Below are 17,744 nucleotides of genomic sequence, written 5' to 3'. Positions count from 1 at the left end.
ATGTCTTTTAATATGCTTTATTATTTCGTGTCTTGGGGGAATCGGCCTCTCCCAATTTGTTTGCTGATGATACCAAACTAAGTGGGGAGGTGGACACTTTGGAAGGGAGAGCCATGCTGCAGGAAGCCCTGGAATAGGCTGGAAGCGTGGGCTAACAAGAACCTTATGAAGTTTGACAAGGACTTTGATCTGGGAAGACATCATCCAGGAGTGAAGCACAGGCTGGCATCTACCTGGCTGGGAAGCAGCTCCATGGAAAAGGGCCCTGGGGCTCCTGGTAGACAAGCAGCTCAATATGAGGGAGCAGTGTGCTGCGGCAGGAAAGCCAGCCAACAGGATGCTGGGCTGCATCAACAAAGGCATCATCATCAGAGATAAAGGAGTCATTATCCCACTCTTAATTGGTGCTGGTCTGGCCACACCTAGAATACTGCATTCGGTTTTGGTGCCCACTATATAAAAACGATCTGAACAGGTTGGAGAGGGTCCAAGGAAGTGCCACAAAGATGATCAAAGGACTGGGAAGCCTGCCATATGAGAAAAGGCTGAGAGAACTGGGTTTGTTCAGCCTTGAGAAAGGAACGCTTAGTAGGAGACTTTATCACCGTGTTCTAGTATTTAAAGGGTTGCAAATAAGATGGAGATTGCCTCTTTCCAAGGAGTCACATGGAAAAGACAAGAGGTAACGGGTACAAGTTACACCTGGGGACATTGTGATTGGACACGAGGAAAATTTTTCACAATGAGAACAATTGTCCATTGGAATAATCCTGCTGGAGAAGTGGTGGATTCTGCAACATTGGACACTTAAGATTCAGCTGAACCATCAGGGTGCTGGGTCATCTTGTCTAGACCATGAGTTTGCCAAGACCAGGTGGTCCTCGAGGTCCCTTCCAACCTGGTATTCTATGATTATATAAAATCATCTTAAATTCAGCCTTAATTCCCGTAAGCCCCTCCCCCAAGGAGGGATGTTTGAGACAAGACAGGAAGGTATCTTTGGTTAGTTTGTGCTTTCTAGGAAAAATCGGTGAAGGTGTGCTATCATCTACTTTATTCCAGTGGAATAAAGATAAGCACACTTGTCCTTGGTAAGCAGTGCCAAGAAAACCCTGGTTTTAATTAAAACCCATTCCTCCTTCCTTCCTGCAATACTTAATGTATTTGATTGAACCAAAGGGGTGTTACGTCTTCAGAAAGAATGGCTTAAATAAGTAATGGTAACTCTTGTTAACTGAAATGTAGAATGAGTTTAAGTTGAGATGTAGACTCTATGTAGTTTTATTTGGGTTCTTTGTAGAATGTCTGGGTTTGGGGGATTTTTTGTGGGTTTTTTGTTGTTCTAATTTGAAAGAGTAGATGGTGTTAAATCTAACTTCAGGATTCAGGTACCTACAGTCTGCAAAGCCTGCATACAGCTGCCTTGACATCTAAATATTCCTGTCTGTGTATTTTTACATTAAGTAAGGCAAGGGATTTAAGTGCCTAAACTTCTACTTCTGCACAGACAGCACTGCTGCTTTGGCTTGTCTTCTGCCCAAGTCCCTCTTGGATCCTGAAATTAAGTGTTCCTACTAATTAGCCCTTGTACAGATCTTAGTAATGGCCACCACTGAAAATGAATTCAGCACAAAGTGTAGCAGCCAAGGCTGTGGCATGCTAATCATAGAGCCTGTGTAGGAGCCAGGAAGGTAAATATGGAAAAGATAGGGAGTTGGTTGTCTAGAATAAATCTGAAAATTTCTGGGGCAAGAGGCAGGTGCAAGAGGCTGAGTGGGAGAGTAAAGCAGTGAAAAAATCATTGGAAAGTGAGAAGTGGTGTGGAAGAGCTAACACAGCTGTGAAGAGGACAGAAAACTGAGAGACGATGCTGAGATTAAAGGGAAAGCTAGTATATGTGAGCTGGAAGCTAATGGGAAATGGGATTCTGGTTGCAGGCAGGTGAGGGAGCAATATGTCTTACAATGAAGTCGATGAGAATGAAGCAGTTACTGTAAAGAGGCAAGGAGGCAAGATGAGATCAGAAATAGGAGACTGAGCTTGATGACAGAGTGTGACGGAGGCGGTGGTGTATGTCCCCAGTGTTGGCAATGGTGCAGCTTGGATGAGAAGGAGAGGTGGCCAGGTTTTGAGGGAGGCTCTGGGTGTGTGCATTGAACAAGGTGGAGCTTCTCCCTTTCAACAGTTACTGTCTTCAAAAGAGCTGGAAAGTAAACCAAGCTCAGAAAGTTGTCTCGAGTAATGTTAGTGTTACGAAGAACAAGCACTGCGAAGCTGGGAAGGTGAAGAATTAAGGTTGTCTCGAATATGTTAGCTGAACTTCTTTGGACATACGCATTATGATACAGTTTTAAATTGTAAGATATCAGAACTGTATTGTCTTTTCAACTGGACCAGAAGTGTACGAAAACTGTTCAGCCAAGGAGATAGGTCTTTGAAAACTTGCTTTCATTTGTTGTAGGAACCTTAAGACAGGTAGTGAATGGGGCAGTGCGCTACAAGAAAGCAAAGATGTGTCAGTTGGTTAAGGCACATGAATACAACTTCCTCAGAAAAATCAGTTAGAAATATTATATAAGGCTAGGTACTGTGGTAAATGAGTTTTAGGAACCTTTGGTCGAACACTACAGTTTGTAATGCTCCTAATGGAAAAGTTTCATTCCTTAAGTTCACAGACTATGGGGATCATATAATGTACATCTCAGGGGACTGTAATGCAATTTGTTGTTATCCTGACAGCACCGAAGAGGAGCTCTGTGTGAGAACTAGCATTTCTGTCCTCAGAGTGCTGTTCTGAAATGGCACAGAATAACCTGGAGTAAGTAAAGTGTAGAGCTGTGCTGTGACCAGATGCAATTCAGTTAATGGGCAGATCTTCAGTACTCTCTTTTCTCCTATCTGCTGTATTCACTGAATGAAGTTGAGGCCCTATGGAAAAAAATTGCACACCATCACCTAATAAAAAGCCTGTCAGAATAGATATGAACAAGGCAGCCAATTAACTCCAAATCCCTAATAAATAAAAATACAATTGGGACTTCTGAAGTGCTTACCTTAAACATTTATTGGTTTCCACCTCACTGGACGTCTTGTTATTTTAAGAATTTAGGGTTGTTGAGGATGTTGATGCTTATATATAGCTTGTTGAATTTTGTGGGTCTTTTAAATTACTTGTTTTCCATATATTTGTCCTGCAAAAATCTGGATGCACAATATGCAAAGAAAACTTAAAAACTAGGAAACATAGTTATAGTCAGTTTTTTAATTTCTGTTGATTTCAGTAAAATCTTCTTTGAAAAACGGTGCCTTGCTTACTCTTCCAATTATATATTTATTTGCATGAGCAGATGGAGAAGATGAAAAATAATTTTCTTTTGATCTGATGTAATTGTATTTTAGGGGAACTAATTCCATCTCTACCTGGTTATATTCTGACCATGGTCAAAAGTAAAGCTGCAGTTACTGTTTAAAGAGACTAGTTTCAGTGGTTGTGTTCTATCAAATGCAGTTCTTTTCTACTGTTATTGTTAGATGAGCTGCTCTAAATTAGATGGTCTAATTCTGTAATTTTGAATATATGCAGGTGGACTTTTGTGTCAGCATAGCCACACTTGTTTAATTGGAACTCCATATGTTTGCAAAAATCAATTCTATATGGTTGAATAGCACATTTTGAAAATGTTTCTTTAATTCATACTAGTGCTTGGAGAACCTAGCATAACTTCATTTTTTGAGCTTCTCCTTAACTAAGTGACAGTGCACCTGTACACGAACCTTCTTTCAATTTTTAAAGTCATAACTGAGTATGTAGGACTTTCTTGTTACATGTTAACAGTTTTAAGGTAGTTTAAATCTGTGGCTAACAAAGCCTTAACTGTGTTGCTGTCTGTACTCCTAAAAACAAGTGATGAAATATACCTAAGTCATGCAATCCCACTTTCTACCAGTTTGAATTTACATGAGGTTTCTCACAGAAAACTCTTTCATTTAAGTTGTGCTGGGTCTAAAAAAAAATATATATATATGTAGAACTGCTCAAATAAAACACAGTCTTTTTGCAGGGGAAAAAAAGCTTCGAGTTTGCTTCTGGTTAAGCAAATTGATGGGAAATAATCCTGTTAGAAAAGCTGGAGATCCAAATTTTTAAATTGTTGACAATTTGGGGCCATGGGAGTTGATAAAATCAAGAGATGAACTTACGAGGAGTTATGTAAATTTTTTTTTCTTTGTTTTTTTATTGTACACAGGTACCTAAGGATAAAACTGGCCTGAAGGGAAAATCTGGGGGAAACTGGGGATCTTGACTGTTCTTGCACCTGAGTAAGTGAATGCTTAGCTGGAAATCGGCTTTACATGTTAAAACTGTTAAATATTTTTCACAACCTCTGTGCCTAATTACAGTCTGTAACATGAGACAATACCTTGGCTTTTGAATTGAAAAGTTCTAGAAGTACCAGGGCTAGCTAAAAGGTGCAGAGCCTTCAGTGCTTTGCAGTAGGTTTGGTTTTTATTGCTACCCTTAAAGCTTCCATAAAATTAAATATAGATTATATGCAGGATTTCTTGGTATTTTAGTATTTCACCTTTTTAATTATTTATCTTGAGGCTAATTTCTGAGTTTGAATGACTTCTCTATTTCATAAAGTTAAACTTGATCTTGCTGGTTTGTGATCATAATAAGGCACTGAGATTCAGAAGGACTGAATTCCTAAGAAGAGGCCAGGTTAAGTATGAGGCCATCAGAGGACAAAGGCAGAGAAGATGACCTTGTGGTGGCCTAACGTGATTGTCTTGGAAAGGGTGAATGATCATTTCAGGTTGTTTGAGACAAAAGCTATTGTCTTGGTTAGGTTTGCTTCCAACTAAAGCAATTGGATTACCTTCCATTTAAAATAGGACAGAGACAGCTTTTCTTCACCAGCTTTGCCAGGGCATGTGGCAGACATTCCTAGGCATCCGAAGGTCCCCAGTCCCAAACCTAGCCTACACAGGTTTCTGAAAAGGCAGGAAGAATATTTTTCAGTTATCTACCTAGCTTCCTCTTCTGGCAAGCCAAGCATTGTTCTGGTTACAATAAATTATTTTACGCGTCAAAAAGGTACTTTGTTGTATTATTTAACATTTTCATTTATTCATACATACTCACATATGAAAGGCATGTAATATTAATGAACAGATAAGTATAGTATAGCACAAAATTTCTTTCTACTGGTAACATGTTTTTAATAATGGGCAAGTTAATTGAGTTTTCTGAAACAACTGCCAGAGCTGGAGCCTTTCTGGTATTTATCATGCTAAAAGAATTGTTTAGTTTTAGGATGCTTCAGTAAGTTGAATATCCTTACTGGTATCTACATTAAATTTTACAAACTCTACTTATCAGCTCAGAGTCTCTTGATATAAACTTGTTATCTGTTCATTTTATTCCAAATCTGTGCTGTGGTTTAATCATATTCTTGTACTGAATGCATGAACTTACAAATTGATATCTGTCGTGTCACTTTGTGAAAGAATGTGTTTGTTTTGCCATAGTATTCAGTGGTTTTATCTCTTCATGATAGAGTAGTAGACAAAAAAAGTCTCTCATTGCTTTGGATATTAAAGAGAATTAAATATGCAATTTAAAAGTATGCCAGGCTTTGTGAGCTATACACACATAAGATTTAATTCATTCAGAAATGCATCATGGCAGCATTTAGCATTATTATTCCTTGACTTGTAAGTTGTAAGGGTGAAGCACAAATGCCTGAGACTGCATTCTAAGTAACTTCTTGTTTTCCAGTGTATTTGTCATTCTCATTGAAGTTCTGGTTCCTGTAAATATTATGCCTTGTTATACTTGTGCTCGTTATGTATGGTTTTAGGAATTAGGTCTGTGGACTAGTAAGAAGGTGTAAGATTTATTGAAGGAGAGTTCAGTATTCTTAAATGACAGTACCATGTTTTGAATTCAAAATTGGCTCAACAGCTCTGTTTTAAATCCAGCAGGGAACTTTTGAGAGAGGTTTTTGCGTTGTTTCTTTTAACTTCTATACTAACATGTAGCAAATGTTTTCATTCATTTCCTGTGTTATCAGTCCTGCTCTGCATATTTTAGTCTATTGCTTTTGACAGTGATGAAAGACAGGTATTTCCTGACCTTTTGTATTCTGGTTGCTACATAAGCTCAGCTGTTCATTTTGGGAGTGTTTTCTTCTGTCTTGTTCCCATTTGCTCATTTGGAGGGAAGCACTAGAAACTCCAGGTGCAATTACAGTTTAAATTTCGTGCTTGCGTACGTGAGACAGGAGCTTGCCCATACAAAAGAAAGGTGGTCATTCTGCTGGGTTTGAGGATTTGTAGGTGTAGTGACTCCTGCCTTGACAAAGATACCTTGTGAGTGTTACGTTACTTTTTACTTGAATATTGTCCTTAAGTGTTGTGAGGAAGGCAGAAGTCAAGAACTCTTGAACTAAGAGATGGGGATAATCCAATTAAATTGTGTAGTCTGTTCCTTTATGAATATAGGATTGATCTCTAATTTAGGTGGTTTTACCCAGTTTATTATTTGCCAGTTATTGTAGTTACTGTATCACCTGCACATTTTCTCATTCAGACTTGAAATTCAGTTCCCTGGGGCAAGATTTTCTCTGTTAAGCATGGAAATGACCTGGCCTTGTTTTTGAGAGCATCCTGCACATAGCATTTCTTGTCCCTGGTGTTCTGGAAAGATCGATGTGTTTGTACAAACCTACATTTGGTTTTGAAGCAAGAAAAGACGTACCCGTGATGCAACCCTCTGTGTACTGCATTATGTTCTTTTTCAGGGATCAGTAGATAATAGCCTATACCGTATTTAGAGGCTGAAGTGAAGCCAACTGGTACTGTTGCTACAGCCTATTGATACTGTAGGACAAAGCTCTTGTTTTAGCAGTTAATTTCAGGGAGATTGTTATTATTTTTGTAAATCATAGTGTATGGTTTCTGACAGTTTTTAAAGATGTCATATGCTCTGCTGTTCATAGTCTAGAAGTCTCTGGGGATTGAAAACTCTACAGTATCTCTCTCACAGAGTGCAATTAAGTTTCTAATTAGAGTTGTATCAATTTAGCATCTACTGAAATCCTAAAAAAGTTGATGTTTGATGAAACAATTCTAGAAGGTTTTGTAATCTCATGAGAAATTTTTCGATGAGGATTTTTGGGGGTTTTATACTTCTTATTTAATATTTCTGTTGTTGTTCAGAAAGTGGTATTTGAGTAATGGAAAGCTCCAGTACCTGAAATTTTAATAGAAAGGAACCAAAAAAAAAAATTATTTAAACTATTTTATTAAAATACCTTGTTCTCAGACATCTAACAGAACTGTCGTTGCAACCCTCCCCCACACTTTCTGTCTTTGAAAGACAACTTATTTTGATCAGACCTAAAATGCTGATGAAATTATATCTCCTTGTTTTGCCTGAAGCCATGTGTCTTAGCCTTTCATTGGTGTTTGGCAAGTTGTTTATCACTACATTTGAAAGGTACCAAAGTCCTGTGGTTGGCCTCAGCATTGAAATATATAGACACTTCCACTTTATGAGGCTGTAAACCAGATAATTCATCACTAGTGGGGATCTGGAAGTAGACGTGGGCTTTTAAAGAACAATATGTTATATTACAAATTCCTCTGGAGGGGGAGTGTTTGTTTTTAGAGATTCCTGGAAAGTGGAACCTATTATGGTGGTGTTGTGCATGTAATAAGTCATGTACTTTGCCTAGGTTGTTATTTTGGTTTTTTTTTCTTAAAGGTCTAAGGTCGTTCAGTCATGCTGTTATAATAATAACAAGTAGCATCCTCTGCAAACACAGAAGATGGGAGAAAATTGTATTTTTTTTAAAGTGTAATATTCTCAACTCTCAATATAAATAAATGTCATGCAAATTCATGTGAACAGCAGTGCAGCTGTATTGCTGTTGTCTGCCCAAATAACTAGTAATGAGAAGGGAAGAGGGGATGACAAGGGGGATACGTATCGGCAGTTGGCATTGTGGTATGAATTAATTGACACTGTGGTTGGGGGAGGGGGGTGTCATTACAGGAGGCTTCATCTGCTGCTCTTCAATATTTAGAAAGCATCTTTAGTGATCCTTTTTGCAAACCAGCTCATGCAGTAACTGGCAAAACAGAAGCAATTAGTGGTGTAATCTCAAAGGGAATCTCAAGCTTCACTTTAAGTACAATGATTAAATCCACTAAAATGATAACCATTGCTGCCAAGAACTCCTGTAATTGGTCACTAATGTATTTTGTTGTAGCAGTCGATAACTACTGGATTTCATGCATGTAATTAGTAACGCATACACGTTTGGTCAGTAAAATTGAAAATCCTAATAACTGAGGCTAGAGGCAGTGGGAAGGAACATAGAGCTGGAGAACTGAAATAGTGCTCTGTTGATGGTACCTAACTAGAACTGTATGCTTCAATAAAACAAGTGTCCTACTGTGCTGGAATACAAATCGGCTGTCTGTGGCAGGATATAGCAAAGACGTTTGGCAGAGAGGGATTTGAAAGCTTCTGGCGTAATGTAATTGAATTGGCCATTTCTTTAAAGATACAGCAAATTGTTTGCTGTGGCATTCATCATCATAAGGAAGGTCAGACAGCTTGCCAAACATATGATATTCATAATAAAAAGTAAAATGGTGACGCTTATATTGAAACACAAATCATGTTACCATATTTGTAAAAGCTGTGGAAATGAATGGGAATATTTTTGGTGGTGCTGAGGCATTAGTAATCTAAGTAACACTGTAATTCAAGAGGGGGAAAGCACATAGTCAGGGAAAAGACCCCCAAGGGAATTCAGCTAGTGAGCAACGTATGATCCCCCTGACTTGAGAGGATAGTAGGTGTTTTGGCAGTATTACTGAGTCTTCTGATCACTTAAGGGAAGATAAGCTGGTATGATCCTATTTTTTCCCTTTTAAGAAAACAAAGGGGAAAATAACAAAAGAAGAATTACTTAAGGAAGCCTTTAAAAAGAGACAAAAACTAAACTGAAGCATTGCTGGGTTTTGTTAGTCGGTTACACTGTGACAGAACAAGATGATGCAACAACCTGTAGCATATCTGAAATGTTACATGAAATGCTCAATATTGGTACATTGGGAAACGGCTTTCGAGTCACACCCAGAACACTGAACTTAAATTGCATGGTGACAGGAGCTTTGGGCCACAGTGATGCTTCTGCAAAAGAGTAGCTTTTAGCTCTTAGGTTCTAACACATTCAAGAGACTGGCATTTTTATTTCTTGCACCACTGCACCACTGATAGGGTTGGAAATGAGAATCAAAATAATTAGATTGGATATATAGATCCCAGCAAACTGGCCAAGAAAGCAGCTGGGCTGGGGAGGGCTGCTTTGAATGCTGAACTGTGCCACTGCTTTTTTTATGAGAAGGTGAGGACGGAAGGAGTAAACTAGAGTGCAGATGCTTGCCATTTATATTCCAAGCATGTAATAAAATAATTGAATATATGCTTCCTCCTATTAAAGCCTGTTAGAATCAGTGATAAAGTACATTAGCATTATATTAAAAAGGAAGCACAAATTTTCAGGTAGTATATCTTACTTACAATATGCATGGTGCACAGATAGGCATACTAAGAAGTGGTCTTTTGCATCATCCAGGGTGTTTGTCCTTGCTGATACATGACTGTTCCCATCAGCGCATTTTCTGTTATTTTGTCCAACAGTAGCTTTGCAGTATTCCCTCTGGCAGTTTTTTCACAGGTCAACATTTGTTCCCCTCCAAAAAGCTTTTCCTGCTAATCACTCAATATTTTCCATTAACAAAAAAAACCAACAAAAAACCCAACAAAAATTTCCATTTACTCCTCCTTGAGTTTCCATATCTGATAAAAAAATGTTTTCCTCTTTCTGCTGTGCAGATTCCTCCTTTAGATATTTGTAAACTATTACCCCACTTTCTCTTTGCCCCACTTTGCCATTTTTCACCTGTACAAATGTATCTGTCAGTCTTTACTCAAGTCACTACTTCATGGTTTCGCTTTTCAGAGACTCCTCTCCATTTAACCAGGAGATTCAGGAGTCCAGGTCCTCCTAAATTTATAGAGGATATATTTTTTATCTACTAGCATGATTTCTGATTATTTTCTTTTTTTTTAAATTCTACTATGTAGCTTGGCTGTCCATGATATCTCCTACTTAATTTATGTCTCAGTGCACTTTTTCCTTTCCTTCCTTATTCCTAACTTTTTTTTTTAATATATCAAATGTGTTATATCTTGCATTTTCCCAAGTAGTATCTCTTTGTTACTTTCCATTTGTATTTCTATGTTACCTTTCATTGCATCAAGTCCCATGTCCTTCTTTTCCCTACAACTTCCAATCTATCCAGTCAATGTTAAGCATCAGTCCAGAACAGCCTAGTGGTTTGTGTGCACATCTGTGGTGAGGAAAGCAGTGGATGCAGTATCTCCTGTGCTTTGAAACCATATGTACAGAGCTATGTCTCTGCTAATACTGTATGATAATAACACATGCTTAAGTATTTGCCTGCTTTTGCAGAAGCCTGTCCTGCATCCTGTCCCTAAAACACTGGCTGAATTTGTAAGCAAATCCAGCAGTTACTGCCTCCAGTTTTAGTCACTGAAAAAAGCTATGTTGAGCTGTTCCTGAACATCCTCGTTCTGGACTAAATACCAGCATTTTTCTCCTGTTTCCCTATTCCAGATCTCCAGGTGATTCTAGTTGTTAAGTTTTCTTACTGTGCTTTTCAGTTTACTATTTCATGTTGCACTATTCAGTTGTAAAGATAGTGATGAGGAATAGCAAAGTGATGTCTTTTTGTTTTCATCTGTGCAAGCCCATAATATCTAAACCTCCTTCAGAATTTTTCATTTGTGGATCTTGAGGTGCGCTGCAGCCATACTGTACAGCTTGCATGTAAATCTACCATTCAGTGATACTATGTTTTGATGTAGGATTGTAAGACTAACATGTAAAAAGTGTATTTGCCATCATATCGAATGGATAATATTTAACTAGTACAGAGGTGCAGTGTGGAGGAGCAGTACTCATACCTGAAACTCAGAATGTTTGGATGTATTAGAGAAAGAGTTTGGAAGTTCTGGAAGAGCTCATCTTTTGGTAGGAAACAGAAAATCTAATCTGTTTTGTTAAATAGAGACTGGAATTGTGAGTTGGTCATCATCTCGTAATAAGCGTGTGAAAATTTATGATATGAGAAGGCTCTTTTGTGTGGAAGTTAGGGAAATAAAGATGCACTGGAAATAAGTTAAAGGTAGAAAAATCAAACAGGAAACAGATTTTGTTACTCCGCCAATATTCATAGCTATTTTAATGCTGCAAAATTGTTGAAATTGGGGTGAGGAATTGTCCATTAGCTAAAATTTTTACATCCTGTTCAGATGAATTTCTAAAATACAGATTTCTTGCAATGTTTCAAAGTTAGGTATAATGCAAGAATTGTATGTTTGAGTTGTAAAACTTCTGTTGTTGAAGTAACCCAGTTAAATAATGTACTGGTCTCTTTTTGTCTTCATGCTTATGAAGGTCTACTGTTAAGGTTAGGGCTTACATGCAGATTATTTAGCTGAGAAGGATGGTCATATGTTTCTGGGTGACAGCTGCAACACAGTCGTTAATGTACAAGAAACTGAAGAAATAGTTCAGTAACTTGTCCTGCTCCAAAAATGATGCCTTCTGCCCAGTGCTGCTATTATGGCAGATAAAACGTACAGCCTGTTTAAGAGCCCAGTAAGGACTGAACGACGCTCAGGGTTTACTTGAATGCTTGGCACTGATGTTTTATATAGAGAATTTGGAACAAAGGAAAAGTTATTTTGTTTTTTAATAATTTTTTTCTTTGACCTTTATCTGCAGTGAAATTGGCTGGCTGTATCACAGCGTGTTTGAATGCAACATTTTATTTATGGCCATAATTCCATAGAAGAACAAATGGAGTTTGGGAGAAACGGATAAATGACAAGAATCTTAGCTTTCTTAGATTAATCATTTGCTGAATGTGAATGAATGCAAATGCCCCTCACTTGAACAAGGAGATCAAATTAAATACCTTGTGGATGTTCGGTAGTGTCTAAGAGGACTTGATCCCCCATGTTTTGACTACTGCCATTCAGTCAACAGTGTAACGGTGTATTTTATGCAGGCTGTAAAACCTAGGCAGTGTGTTACACAGGTAATATTTTCTGTACCTGTTAAGAGTGTTAAATGCTATTAGATATTTCCCATTCCAATGTAAAAATAGCCTTCTAATATATGAATTCTAGGTAATGGAAGCACCTTACATATTTCAGCACCACAGTATAGCATTTGTTTTGTTTAGGAGACCTGCAGATGGCTTTAATCTTCTGTTAAAATTATGTGTTATAAACAGCAGGATGTGCCACATAGCTAACTTGATTGTGTTTTAACTCAGAACAAACTGAGCTGTTTCTTCCTTATCAGGATGACTTTTCTATGGATGTTGTCTTACCCTTGGTTATTGGAACCATGTTTATGTCCTTTTTCTATGATAATCTTCAGAACTGATCATGTTCAGTGGTTATCTTACCCCTTGCAACTTTTCACTACCAATGCACATTTTATGGGATGATGTCTTCTGCTGTGCGACTAATGAACTCAACTCTTCATTATTCTGTTTTGACTTCGCTTTTGAAAGCCATCTGAAAATAGGTAGAAGAACATTCAAATTCTTCTGTTTTTTCTGATCTCTTATGCTAACACTTAGAAACATGGTCAGTGGTGTCTTGTTGTGAGGTAGTATACAATGAAGGAAATTTTTAGATTCTTTCTGAACTGGTGGAGGCGTTTCATTTACACACAGACTTAGCTGTGAAGAGATGCATATAGCTAGTTATTTAAAAAAATAAATACTGTGGCTGTGTAGGACTTGATTTTACCAAAGCATGTGGAAAATGTTTCATATTTTTGAAACAAAACCCATTATTTTTATGTGATCTTAGGGGAATATGTTTTTCAAAATTGCTTTGTTAGTGTAGCATGGTTTTTAGACTTTTTAGTCTAAATTTAGTGAATTGGTTCTTAAATTAATAATACCCTTCTGCTACCCATGTATTGTTTGGAAAAATTCGGCTTGTTTAGGAAATGGGAAGTGACAGCACTGACATCTTAGCTCCCTACCTGGGAAAGTGCTTCCCTTATTTTCCTCTTCCGTGCTCCTCTCCAGAAACAAAAGCAAGACAAATACGCAGATGTTGAAAAGCATGAAAATTTGTTTAAAGTCTTTTCCTTCTGTCTTGTAACAATGGTTGCTGACAGCAGAAGGCTTGCTTGCTTGTTAAAATTAGATTTGAATGATCAGTATAATAGCGGTAGGAAATTGTAGGATGGAAGGGTGCCAGGAAGCCTATCTGTATCTGCCCTTTCGGTATGTGCAAGGTGGGCCCTGAATGACTTGAGCTGGCTCCTCAGTTGAGCAAGCATTGACCTATAGGACAAGTACTGGTTTAAGCATCCTTAACATACTTTGTATCTGGGCAAAATAGGGGGTATATACCAAGAACAGACACAAGCACAACAATGAAAGATGGCTGTTACAAGTTAGGCTTCCTAAGTGTGTGTTTCTTGTCCGTTCCTTGTATCATAATTAATTGGGCCCAAGCTCGTTACCTCTCACCATTTTCCTGGACTAGGATTAAAAAAAATAATAAAAAAAATAGTGTGTTTTGGGGCTTGTTTTATTGGATTTTATGGTTGTAAAAACACTGCAAAGTTTTCAAGAGCTAGCTGTGAGTAAATCAGAGGACGATGCCTGCTCTGAAGCTGCATCAGAGTCGGCTTCATTCTGGCTTATTCTGTTTCTCCTCAGCTGTTTTAAGGCAGTCCAGTACTCTGTTGCTTCCTTGCTATAGTTACTATCCACTGGCTTTCCAGTAACCCAATCTGTGGAAGACAGTGACCTCTATATGCACCTTAAAACCATTCACAGAAGTGGTTGTTATTCTGCTGATGCAGAATGCAGCTGCCCATTTAAATCTTTTTTTTTCTTACAGAGGGGCTGGTTGTGTCTCTGCTTTATACTGGCTTCTATTTCATTCTGGTGCAGTTTTTACACTATTTCCATAAGCAGCTTGGTTCCTGATTACTTTAGGGAGTGCTTTGCATGATATAATGGTAATTGATATCAGCTGAAGTGCTAAAGCTACCAATCCCCTAATTTAAATTAGTGCCAGTCGGAGATGGGAGAGCCAGAAGCAGGGTTGTGCATGGGAGAGGGCTCTGCTTTTGGAAATTATTCACTTTGCTCTCATAATGGAGTAAGAATTTTCTGACCTTCAGGTCATGTGGTTATTCTTGTCTGGGGTGGCAAAGTGGAGTCAAAGTGGTTGTGAAGGGGTGATCAAGGAGAAATTTTAGTTTAAGTGTTTAATGATGTTTAGTGCATTACTGTTCTCTTCATCAGTGCTATGAATGCAATCAGACATATTTTAAAATAAATCTACATAAATAACTGGCTTATAATAATACAGCATTGGTTTATATTTTTTTATATCATTTGTTTACATCTACTCCATTTAAAACTCTAGTGTGTGTGTGTATCCATCTATCTGTATATTTCTGGAGTTTACATATATATATAATGTTTATTTATTTTATGGAGACATAAGCGGTTCTACAGCTGGACTGTATTGTTTATAGTTATTATTTAATTGTTGGCAAATATTTGGAAGACACGGGACCACCGTAGTTTTCACTAGGCTGGTATAGGAAACTGGACCATACCCAAGAAAAAAATGAAAGTGTTGCCTGAGCATGAGAGGCTACTTTGAGCTGGCCTGCTTGTGTGTTCATCTTACAGACTGCAATCTGTACTCCTGCATGTGTACTAACTGGAAGAACAGTGGGTTACGTGGAAGATTTTGCTGGAAGTTATTGATGTATTTGTGTTTGAGAAAATGGATGGGAATTGATACAGGCTTTTTTCCCCAGAGTCCTTACAGACCTGGTAGAATGATATACTGTCAGGTAGGCTTCAGGTTGCCCAGATGATAATGGTTTGCTCAGCTCCACTGGTGGCTTGTTCTGTTCCCAGAACATATGTTTCCAGAAACATAAACCAAGTTTTCAGTAGATTCAGTCCATTATTTATTGTTACATCTCTGCTGATTAATTTAGTTGCTAGTCCTTTTTATTTTATCCTGTATTGAATTCATGGAGTTTGCCACGTTTCTCAAGACACGGTCAAGAGCCATTCCCTTAAATAGCCCAGATACTTGTGTAATGTAGAGCCTTTTTGTAAGTGTTCTTCCTCTTTGTCTTGTATCTATAAAACTATGTAAGTCTAACCTAGAATATTAAGGCGTTTATGGCCTTACTACTTAAATGCTAGGTCAACTCAGTGGCTTGTGATATTTTATATACTCTTAATCATAGTGTTAGCCAGTATTGTCTTTAAACATATTCCATGTCCCCTGGGTGTCTACCTACCATCTGTTACTTTATCCCATTAGATTTTCACCAGATTTTCAGCACAGTATGCTGGAGAGAAAATGGGAAAAACCCTCCTTATAGTTTCCCTTATTGATCTCCCAGTTTAGTCTTGATTACACAGCTGATCAGATTATGGTGACTCTTTCTATTTCTCACCTCACTGTACTTTCCAATTTGACCAAAAGCATATACGGGGAGCTGATTCTCCTCATTTCTGCACACAGGTATTTATGTGCATGCAGAATAAGTATACAAGATGCTTCTATAAACACTGTTTTCTGTTCCACTCACTTTGCACGGTGGGTATAAAGACTTGCATGTGGGGCCCAATTCTTTGCAACTTCAGCAGCTTCACAGCCTCTGTTTCCTCCTGTGGGCCAAGGGAATCCCAGCTCTTCACAGTTGACCTGAGATGATTCAAATGCAACAGCTCCCGAAGGGCCCATCCTGCCTTCCCTCCCCTTCTTGACCCGTGCTTCTGCTCCCTGGGTGCTGTCAGCTCTGTCGTCGTGCTGCCACGCAGTGCTGAAGAATGGTTTTATTTGTGAGATGAGCTTTCAGTCAGATCAACAGTCTGATCCAGCCCCTGCCCCTGACACATGGCAACAGTAGGGCCTTAAATAAGCTTAGGCTGGCTATTAATACACAACACTGAGTCACTGCTGAAATGCTTTACTTTGCTGTGCACTCTTTTTAAAGCAAACCATTGCCGGATCTGGTCTGCCTAGAACTGGGCTAAAATTTGCCATCATGGGCCACTGAATGACAAGTGAGTCAGCCATTTGTGTAGAGAGGCAAGGCAGGCACGTGTGGAGGATTACCTCAGTGGGTGTCTGCAGCCACCCTGCCTCTGCTTGAACATCACCACCCGAATGAAAACCTGGGGAAATGCTCTCCAGGCAAAAAAAGTGGGTTTCTGTTCTCTTTAAAACCTTTGAGAAATTTAGTATTTTGGGAAGATGTGTGAGAATCATTTAGGAACACTGGTGGTCTTACCACCAGATGACTGATGTCAATAAACTCTCTCATGATGATGATGATGACGTTATAAAAAGGCCTTAGCAGGCTGGAGCTTGAACCTGGTGACAGTTCCAAACAACAGAGAGCACCTTTACTGTTATCTGACCTTAACCGACATTCCTGCATTGGGGACCATTGTATTACAGGGCAGGGAGGGGTTCATTCATTCACTGCTCACTTTTTGTGTTGCTGGACAAAAGCTTGCCTGATAAAACTGCATGTTTTCATGGCTAATGAGCTCAGCCAGTCCATGTACTACAGGAATTAAACTGTATGGAATATTACTGTGAAATACTTAGGTTCATTTACAAATACAAAGATTCATGTGTACAAATTGGCTTCAGTCTTAATTGATTTAGAATACTTGATTAGACAACACAGCTGAGCCAGTGTAACTCTTGCTGCTGCTGAGAGATGGTTCAGCCCTTGCTTTTGTCTTCCCTCCCTTCTGGCCATATGGTGCTTGTCTGACTCCTTGCTCCACCGCTGAACTCCATCCTTCCTGGAAGAGATCAAGCCATTTTATCTGGTTTGATGGTATCAAACAGGTGTGAAGAACTGTGTGCTTGCCTTCTGGAAACTGCATTTCAGCACAAGGATTGCTGGTCTAGTGAAAAAACCTCCAGTGCCAGGAGGTATGAGCTAGGTCAGCATGGGTCCATTTCTACTTACTGTTTTGATCAAGAAAAGGAGTAGTCTGGTTTTACATATCTCTTCTGTGATATATTTTTAGACGTTACCACCTGCACATGATACAATAGTACCATGGCAAAAAGACGGGGAAAAAAAAAAGGGGGGGGGGGGGGGGGAGAGAGAGAATGAGAGAGAGAGAGGAAAGAATGGCATTTCTAGCACAGATGGCATGATTGATAGAGCTGTGGTTTTACATACTTGGAATTTTAGTGGAGTGAGGAAACTTTCTACTCTCAACCTTACAGTATCCTGCATTCCAAAATAAAAGATATTAAAAAATGCCTTGGTGTGTGTATACTTGGCAGAAAAACAAGACTTACTACTTTACGCAGTAAAAATCAGTGGTCATAGAACAAAGTGGTTCTTCATCAGCTAGTCATGCAGAATGTGGCCATGCTTCAGTAGTTTTTGTGACAGATGAGGGCGTAATGTCTTTGAAGGACAGGCACTCCCTTGTGTTTATTCAAACTTTCTGTCTTATTGGGATTCTGTAAAGCTAGCAAGAGTCACCTTTGGTCTACTGCCATCCTTTATGGTAGCCCCATT

The 17,744-nt window shown here is 38.7% G+C and overlaps 1 long non-coding RNA gene across 1 annotated transcript in view; it reads left to right on the top strand.

Moving 5' to 3' along the window:
- The window catches only part of LOC119143327, a 64,633-nt gene extending 53,694 nt beyond the window's left edge, over nt 1–10,939 (top strand). Inside the window, exons 2-3 of the long non-coding RNA XR_005102668.1 lie at nt 4,248–4,320; nt 10,880–10,939. This is a non-coding gene — a long non-coding RNA (uncharacterized LOC119143327). The remainder of the gene's footprint in view (nt 1–4,247; nt 4,321–10,879) is intronic.
- The last annotated feature ends 6,805 nt before the right edge of the window (nt 10,940–17,744 follow it).

This window comes from Falco rusticolus, chromosome 2 (genome assembly GCF_015220075.1).
Source record: "Falco rusticolus isolate bFalRus1 chromosome 2, bFalRus1.pri, whole genome shotgun sequence".
Lineage (NCBI taxonomy): Eukaryota > Metazoa > Chordata > Aves > Falconiformes > Falconidae > Falco > Falco rusticolus.
Note: the sequence above shows the minus strand (reverse complement) of the source record. Positions and strands in the feature narration are given on the sequence as shown.